Genomic DNA, 10,042 nt, shown 5'->3' with positions numbered 1-10,042 from the left:
ATATATGGTGTTAATGAATTCAGTAACCAAACTTGGGCCCATGATAAGACACCAGTGTTTGTCTCTGTCTTTACATGTGCATCATTATTGGGCTTCCAGTGCAATATTATTATAAAAACAGATTTGGTCTTGAAAACTACTGACTCAGTCTCATAGACCATTCACTTCCACAGTGTTCATGAAACCAATGAAGTAAGAAGTATGATGTGGCAAGAAAAATCCTCTCTTCTTTTTTTCCTTCTGTCTCTGCTGTTTTCCTCCTCCCTCATCACAATCACTTTGCCCTCTGTATGTTTTATATTATTTTTAGTCGGGATACAGATATTTAGGTATCATTCATTCTGGCATTTTTGAAAGCAAGCTATATTAGTTGAGTTTTTATTCTTCTCCCCCTAGTCCACCTCTATCTCCATTTCCCCTTTTCCTCAAGGCAAACCCTTTAGTTTTCATGTGACCTGTGTCTATTTACCCTTCCTTCATTCCTGTTCTTACTCAACTCTTTATACTCTCTCTTAGTTACTATTGTATCTTTAAAGGTTTTACCACAATTCCCCCCACTAAGAACACATAGATATAGATATTACAAGCTAGGACCCATATGTCCTCCCTGTGCAAAGAGATACTACTGCTAGGCACAGATCCCTACTTACTGGAGTAGTTCAGGCCCAGGCTACACGAGTATTGCTCCAGATGTGTGTCTGTTACTGGAGAAGTTCCAGCCCCAGCCCACTCCATGTATATCAGTGGAGCCACTGCTACTACATTCTGGGAAAGAAAAGGAATTGCCTCCATATAGGCAAACCCAATTCAAAACAAAAAGCACAAGAGGTAAGATCAAGATATTCCCACCAAAAATGCCTATTCACATAGTTGATGACTCTAATAAGAACTATTTACAATAAACTCTAAACAAAGAATTCCAAGACACAATTATAGTAAACATATAGATCATACCTTAAAAGGACATGAACAAGTGGTTGAATTAAATACAAGGGAATAAACTAAAAGAACTCAATAACCCCTGAATGAACTCGAAGAGGACATAAACAAATTCCTGAAGGAATTCCAAAGGAACACAATCAACTAAATATAATTAGAAACTTGAACCTAAAAAGGAAAATGGGATATAATAAGGAGCTAGAGATAATGAAGAAAAACATAATGAAACTCAAAACCAAAATAGCTCAATCTCAAAGCTCCCAGGAAGGTATAACAATAGAATGGATTTTATTGAGGGAAGAGTATAAAGACTTGAGGAAAAGGCAGAAGAAATAGATCAGGAGGCCAAAAACAAGTTAAAAAAACATATTATTACATAATGAGAGAAATGAGTGCCACCTGATAAAGACCAAATGTTCAACACATGGACATAAAAGAAGGGGAAAACTTAACAAAGACAGAAAATATCTTCAATAAAATTACAGAAGAAAAATTTCCAGCTCTTATGAAAGAAAAGTCCTCCAAGGTACAAAATACAAACATACACCATACATACATACGTACATACACACACCAAGTACACAAGACCAGAATCAAAATTCACCACATCACATTATAGTAAAAATACTAAACACAGGAAACAAAGAAACCATACAAAAAAAAGCTATAAGAGAGAAACAGTTCAACACTTAATAAAAGGTAAGCCCACATAACATCTAATTTGTTCAATAACATCCAGTGTGTCCATGGAAACTCTAAAAGACAGAAGGGCTTGAGATGGGGTTTTTCAAATATTGAAAGACCATGACTTCCAATCCAAACTACAATACCCAACAAAATTACTTTCATAAAATAAGGAGGAAGAATTCTCCATAATAAAGACAACTACATGAATATATGAGCACTAAGTCTGCCCTACAGAGAATACTGGATGGAATACTTCACACCAAAGGAAAGAATACATATATTCAAGAGGTTACAACAACAATAATCAAAACTAAAACAGATGTGAAAGCAAATAAATATCAAAAAAATCCCACGAAACGCCACAAAGTCATAAACATGACAGAGATTAACTCACATATTTTGATAATTCTGCATACGAGTGGATTCAATTCCCCATTTTATTTTTTTTTGAGATATAGGCTTACAGGCTAGGTCAGAAAACAGGATCCACCCATCAAAGAAACACATCACCTTAGGGTGAAAGGATGGGAAAAGACATTCCAAGCAATTATAAGTACAAGACAAGCATGTATGGCCATACAAATATCTGACAAAACAGATTTTATGCCAACAGTAATCAAACAAGATAAAGAAAACCACTCTACACTCATCAATGGACCATTTTGCCAAGAGGGCATTACAATCCTAAACATATATGCAACAAACCAAGGTACACTGAATTTTATAAAACAGAAAAATCTAAAACTACTAGGTTCTGCCTTCCTGATTAACCTGTCCCTTGGTCCTCAATTCCTGAATCTTCTGCTCTGGAGGGTGCATGCAGAATAAGTAGACCACAGGTCCTGTTTTGTTCCCCACCTCCCAATTCCTGGTCCCCATACTCCTGCTGCTGGCTTGAGTGGCCTGGGACCTGCTGCACAAGCAAGTCTTTTGTTCTACCTTCCTGGTTGAACAACCCCTAGGTCCCTAACTCCTGAGAGTGCTGGCACAGAAAAGAAGAGAGACGCTAGGACACAAACTACCCAGCTCATCTCAGCAAAGATCCAGATGAAACCACAGAGGAACTGGGAAGACAAGCAAGAGTTCTGCTTCCATAGTGAGCCTGACAATCAGTGTCAGGGTGAAGGCTGAGGATACTCAACACCTACCAAAGCAAACAACCAGAGGTTCTTAAGAGCTTATCACTGAAGTAGACTTAAAACATACCCACCAAGGCTCAGGGAATTTTATGGAAGAGGAGAAAGAAAGATTATAAGAGTCACAGGTTGGATGTCATTCTCACAGGCATTGCCTCCCCCAATAACTGACTGCTGCTCTCACAATGCATATAATCCACATCCCCATGGGAAATACGAGCAATCCCAATGAAGAGATCCCATATGGAATGGGAGCAGGGAGGAGTGAAAATATGGTACCAACACATGATGTATCCATAGAAAGTGTGTTCTTAATTATAAAAATATTTCAAAAAGAATGTCATTATATCATTTACAAAGACTACTTGGGAAATAATCATTCTATAGTATCATTTTATGACTATGCTTCAAAACACTGTAAAATTCTGTGCTTAAGCATTTCAAACTAAAGTTATGTATTTAATATTTGGATTTTAATGAATAAACTTGTTTCTCAGTCCTTTCCATTATATACAGAATTAAAGAAGACACTGAATATAGTGAACACTTTTCTATACTTAAATTTGTACATTTGAAATAGTCAAACTTGAAGAAGCATACTAAGACGATAATGTCAGTTCAATAAAATCAATTTAAAGTCAGACATAAATCTTAACACAGTAATAGTTAGTGACTTCAATAGCCTATTATTTCCACTAGATAGATCACCCAAACAGAAAATAGAAACAATAGAGACAAATGACACCATAGATCAAAAGACTTAACAGATATCTGCAGAACATTACATTCAAACTGTCCAGAACACAAATTCTTCTCAGCAGCTTATAGAGCCATCTCTAAAAAGGGTCACATATCAGGACACAAAGCAAGGCTCCACACATTTAGGAAAATTGACCAAAGCACACAACATACTTGTGAACAATGAATGGATCATTGAATAAATCAAAAAGGGAAGTTGATAGATCTAAATTCCTACATTTCAAACATAGAAATATCTCAAATATAGTGACAATACATCTCATGGTTCTCTATAAACAAGAACAATCTCAATCCAAAGTAGTAGATGGAAAGAAACAGCAGATACCAGGGTAAAAATCACTGAATTAGAGATAAAGGAAACAATTCAAAGAACTGATGAGACAAAAGCTAGTTTTTTGAAATAAGCAAGATGGATAAATACCTAGCCAAATTAACCAAAACAAGGAAATAGAAGACTCTAGTAAACAAGATTAGAATTGAGACAAGAGATTTTTATAGCAGATACCAATGAAATTGTAAAAATCTTAAGGACATTTCAAACATCTGTTAATCTTCCAAAGACTGAAAAAAGTTGAGGAGTTTCTTAACACATTTAATCAACCAAAGTTAAGCCCAGAAGAGATAAATAACCTATGTAGAGCTATAGCAACAGCTATTGAAGCACTAATTAAAAATATCCACACTAAAAAAAACTAGGCCCAGATAAATTCACTGCTTAATTGTTGTAGCTGCCATCACATTGCTAGGACAAAGTACCCAACCAAAAGCAGCTGAGGAGAAGATTCATGATGGCAGGGTAAAGCATGGTATGTGCAGAGGCAGGGCATCACTTCTGCTATAGCCAATGGAAAACAGTATCAGGGAAGTCAGCTGATCTCTGGTAAGGGTAGTTGACTAACATCCTATACTTTCCCTAACAACACACAATCCAGGAAGGCTTCTGCAACAGTCAGTTTCATATTGCTGGTAGAAATCCCCCAACCAAGAGCAGCTTGTGGGAAAAAAAAGAGATTTGTTTGGCTTACAGGCTCGAGGGGAAGCTCCATGATGGCAGGGAAAATGATGGCATGATCAGAGGGTGAATATCACCCCCTGGCCAACATAAGGTGGACCATAGCAACAGGAGAGTGTGCCAAACACTGGAATGGGGAAACTGGCTATAATACCCAAAAGCCTGCCCCCAACAATACACTCCCTCCAGAAGGCATCAATTCCCATCAAATCTCCATCAGCTGAAAACCTGGCATTCAGAACACCTAAGTTTATGGGTGACACCTGAATCAATCCACCTCAGTTTCACATCCCAAATCTCCATCACCACAGTTTATGGAGGACATCTGATTCAAACCAGTACATGAATTCTATAATACCTTTATAAAACCATAACCACTGGGGCTGGAAAGACTGATTAGTGGTTATGGTGCTTGTATACAAAGCCAAAGGACCCAGGTTCAATTTCCCAGGACCCACATAAGCCAAAAGCACTGAAGGAGAGACACATGCATCAGGAGTTCATTTACAGGGGCTTGAGGCCCCTGGCATACCCATTTATTCACTCTCTCTGTCTCCCTCTCTCATAAATAAATAAATAAATAAAATTAAATAAAAAAGAACTAGAACCACTGTTTATCAAGTTACTTCAGAAAATTGAAAAAGATGAAATGGTCCCTAACTCTTTTTATGAAGCTATGATTACATCAGCACCAAAATCAGAGATACAACAAAAATACAACAGTGTTACAGATGAAGATAGATGCAAAATATCTCAGTAAAATTCTTGCAAATTGAATTAAAGAACACATAAAAATATCACCCATTAGTTCTCATTACAGGGCTTCAGGAATGGTTCAACATAAGTAAATCAATAAATATAGTACATCATATACATAGACTTAAATGCATATATAAAATGATCATCTCATATACACAGATAAGAAAATTGAAAAAATACATAATACCTTTTCACAATAAAAACACTGGAGAGATTAGGAATGGAAGGATTATATTTCAACATAATAAAACAATGCACAACCAAGCTAAAGCCAATAGTATATTAGAAGGGCAAAACCTTGAAGTATTCCCACTAAGTTCTGGGACAAGAAAGGACAGTCTACTCTTCTCATTGCTATTTAATATTGTACTTGAAGTCTGAGATAAAGCAACAAGAGAATAGAAGTAAATAAAAGAATACAAATTTGAAAAGGATAAATTAAGCTAGCCTTCTTCTTGGATGATATGATTATGTATTTAGGAAGCCCTAAAGCCACCAACAAAACACTCCTAGAGCTGATCAATACTTTTTTTAGGTTTAAATAAATAACTTTATTTATGATATTTCAAATTTTATATAGGCCAACTAAAGAGTAACCAAAGTCCCATCAAGTCTTGCTGAGGCACAACCACCAATCAAGGCCCTTTGAAAAATCAAAGATAATAGTGTCAGTGAAAATTTTTTTTTCTCCCAAAGAGAATTTAATAAATGAACTTACTTCATTGATTCTTTAAGGTTCACAATGGGAAAAGTTAACTTTCTTTTAAGGGCATCCTCAGTCAACAAACTGATAATCAACCCATATTTAGAAAAATAAACCTCATAATTAAGAAAAATATATCAAATGCCTTTTATACCCAGGATGACAAACCTCTCAGTCTCTGTCCCAGACCACGTGTTAGTCTCCCCATAAGGCAGTATCAAGTCTCCCTGAACAGCACGTTCTCCACACCATGATGCACTGAAGAACCACACGCTAATACCCTTTTATTCTCCTGGCACCACCACAGTTCAATCCAGCGGGGAAGAGCAGCCTTTTCTCTTGGTGAGAAGCACAGATGTTTGGAAATCTTTAAAATATCTGGTAGTTCCATAAGCAAGTAATCAACTTACAGAAACCAAAAAATAGTTAAACTTGAAACAAATTTTGTTTGGGTAGTTGACGGTTCTGTCACTGTCCTGGTATAGAGACACAGAATTGGCCACAAGACCTTCAACAGTGAAACAGTTGTCTGGAGGTCTGGAAAAGCTTAACCAATCTGGAGTGAATAGACTTACAGAAAACACAGAATTCCTGGAACATCAGGCAACAGTTCTAAAACTTGCTCCTAAGTTTCAGAGCACTTAACAAAATGGAATTTTCTGGAGAGCGACCCCTTAAAGTCTTTTCACATGTGACTTGGTGAACAGCTGTCACTGAAAATCATGCCATCCTCTCCCCTCAGTTTCCGGGTTAATCCTGGCCTGAGGGGGAACAGTTAGGGGCATTGACAGACAATGGCTATTAGTTTCTTTTCCCATAAAGGAACTAAAATTTCATTATTTTATAGTAGCAAACTTAATCCAATGGACGAAATTAAACAACAACAACAACAAAAAGCAACATAATGACTGCTTCTTGAAAAAAGGACCAGTCACTTTTGACACTTTTCTAGCAATAGTCAACCCCATTGTACATACAATTTCTTAAAAAAAAAAAAAAAGAGAGAGACCCCCTGTTTTGCACAGTGTTCTCCAGTTCAGACCATCTCAAACATGATGAAATTGGCCTGTTAGCATCTCAAAGGATCAGTGAAAAATTTTTCTTCATTCCCAAGAGAGTTGGGACAAGAGTAGAAATCTACAGCACAGACCATCATGAAAGGACTTGTGATTTCCCATCACAAGTGTTAAATAAAAGGACAAGAATTACTTTTAAAAAAAATTTTTTTTTTATTTGAGAGCGACAGACACGGAGAGAAAGACAGATAGAGGGAGAGAGAGAGAATGGGCGGGCCAGGGCTTCCAGCCTCTGCATACCAACTCCAGATGCGTGCGCCCCCTTGTGCATCTGGCTAACGTGGGACCTGGGGAACCGAGCCTCAAACCGGGGTCCTTAGGCTTCACAGGCAAGCGCTTAACCGCTAAGCCATCTCTCCAGCCCCAAGAATTATTTTTATTCACAACCCAATCTGGTGGCTGACCAGTCTTTGGATGTGGCAGTCTTTGGATGTGGCAGAACCTGGTTTCATGAGGAGTCCAGCACAGGCACTCTGCTTTTGATTGGTTTACCTGGCTTCCAGGGAGACAAAAGCAACTGAACACATTTGTTGCTGTGTTGCTTTTTAAATGACAGCAGAAAGACCATGGCTTTGGCTCAACCCACCAATGTCAGAGCCCACTGCTCTAAATTTCCAATTCATCTGGCTGGTCAGGCTCAGGATTGGGATGGACAACTGACTCCTCCTTCCTACTTTCCTTATTCCAGATCAGGGCTTGAAGGTGGTGGATGCCGAGTCCCTGAGGTGCGCCGTCAGTGGAAAGCGTACAACAGCAACAGGATGGTGCAGATCCCAATGACCCTGCCCAGGATAGTGAGTCTCGCCTCTTCCTGAGGTTGATCCTCTGGATTAGGCTGTTCACAGCAGGAAAACGATTGGCCAAAGTGTTCATTTTGTTGTATATTGACTTTAGCATTCCTCTCTGCGAAGTCATATTTTCTTTTGTTGCCATAGCAATGCTTATTGTTTCTTCTATCAGGTGATCTGAGTTTCGAAGGTGGTCATGTTCTTTCAAAAATAGTTCAGTTCTCCTGTTATTCACTCCAGATCCACTTTTATATGACTCAGTATCTTTTCGCACTGATCCCATAAGATTCTCCCTTTCCCGTATTGCCATAAAATTTGCCTTGGTTTTATGGAATTCATGTGTATAGTCCTGCAGTATATTTCTATGTCGCTGTAATGTATGCATTAGTGCTGCATTCAAGGAGGGGACACCTGCACTGTTGGCATATTCTGCCATTTTATCATTTACTCCTATAAGCTTGGCCAAAAGCTGCTCAATCTCAATTACCATTGTCTCAAACATTCTGTCCTGGCTTGATTCATTTAAAAGGGGTGTTGTGTCAGAACTGTCGTGTCTTCCATCTCAGGTGCTGCTGTGACTGTAACTTGTACATAGTTTACTGAAGGAAATGAGTTTCAGGTCAAGTTCATTTTCCAGCTGTCTAGCCTGTTTCCTGAGATCTTCCCAGTAATTGCTTGTTCCTGCCGCCATCTTCGTTCGAGAGCTGATCAATACTTTGAGCAAGGTGGCATAGCATAAAATTAACACAGAAAACTCAGTAGTCTTCTTATAAACCAATAGCAAACATACTAAGAATAAAATTATGGAAGAAAGCTGGGCATGGTGGTGGACACCTTTAAGCCCAGCAGAGGTAGGAGGATAACTGAGAGTTCAAGGCCCCCCTGAGACTACATAGTGAATTCCAGGTCAGCCTGGGCTAGAGTGAGACCCTACCTCAGAAAAAAAAAAAAATCATGGAAGTAGTCCCATTTACAATAGACATAAAAAAACAACAACTAGATTGCAATACACCAGTCAAGGAAGTGAAAACCTCTACATTAAAAACATTAAAGTACTGAATAGGGCTGGAGAGATAGCTTAGCAGTTAAAGCTAAACCTAAGGACCAAGGTTTTGATTCCCCAGGACCTATGTAAGCCAGATGCATAAGGCAGCACATGCATCTGTAGTTCATTTGCAGTGGCTAAAGACCCTGGTGTGCTTCTCTCTCTCCCTTCTCTCTCTCTCTCAAATAATAAATAAATAATTTTAAAAGCAATGTGAAGAAACTGAGGAAGGGATGAAAAAATTGTTTAGTGGTTAAGGCACTTGCCTGCAAAGCCTAAGTACTCAGGCTCCATTCCCCAGATCCCACATAAGCCAGATACATATGGTGGCACATTCAATCTGGAGCTTGTTTACAGTGGCTTAAGGCCCTGGTGCAACTGTTCTCCCTCTGTGTTTCTCTGTCTCTTATTATCCCTCTCTTTAATAAATAAGAAAAAAAATTTTTTTTCAGATAAACAATGAATTTTTTTTAATATGAATGTAAACTCCATACAATATTCAAGATCTGCTTATACTAAAGAATTATATGTTGTTTGTTTGCAGTTTAGCTCTTAACTATACTCCTTTATTTTATCTTACAACCTAGAAGAAGGACAGTGACTGGCCCTGGTCACTCACAGGGCAGAGCAGATCAAATGTGGAGTGCTTAAAAACAACCAGGAGCACACAGTACAGGCCTAAGGTTCTCCAGCTGTAGCATGCCAGCAGGATTAGGCTTTCTTCAGAAGAAAGCAGACACATTCTCTGCACCTCCCTCTGTTTTTCCCTTCTTTTATTGATTTTGTTTTGATTTTTCAAGGTAGGGTCTGACCTGGAACTTACTCTACACCTCTAGGCTGGCCTTGAACTCATGTAGTCCTCCTAACTCAGTTTCCCAAGAGCTGGGTCTAAAGGTGTGTGCTGACACACCTATCTTCCTCCATCTTTTAAAACCCAGGTTTTAGTAGACTTTATGTCCTTCCCATATAAAGAAAGAAAAGATAACCATTAACATCTGTGGGAAAAAGTGGCTTAGTAGTCTCCATCACAGTGCTGGAACATGCAGCTCTCCTTGTTACTCAGTGGTTGTCAACATGTTGGATTGAGGGTCCATGGCTATACAGTCATGTCTGTTTGTGAGGTGAAATTTTCATGGAG

At 38.4% G+C, this 10,042-nt stretch overlaps 1 pseudogene; it reads right to left on the bottom strand.

Annotated features, from left to right (window-relative positions):
• Nucleotides 1-7,740: 7,740 nt before the first annotated feature.
• Nucleotides 7,741-8,550, bottom strand: LOC101604736 (annotated as a pseudogene).
• Nucleotides 8,551-10,042: the final 1,492 nt, after the last annotated feature.

Source organism: Jaculus jaculus, chromosome 3 (genome assembly GCF_020740685.1).
Source record: "Jaculus jaculus isolate mJacJac1 chromosome 3, mJacJac1.mat.Y.cur, whole genome shotgun sequence".
Lineage (NCBI taxonomy): Eukaryota > Metazoa > Chordata > Mammalia > Rodentia > Dipodidae > Jaculus > Jaculus jaculus.
This window is presented reverse-complemented; position numbering and strand designations above follow the sequence as displayed.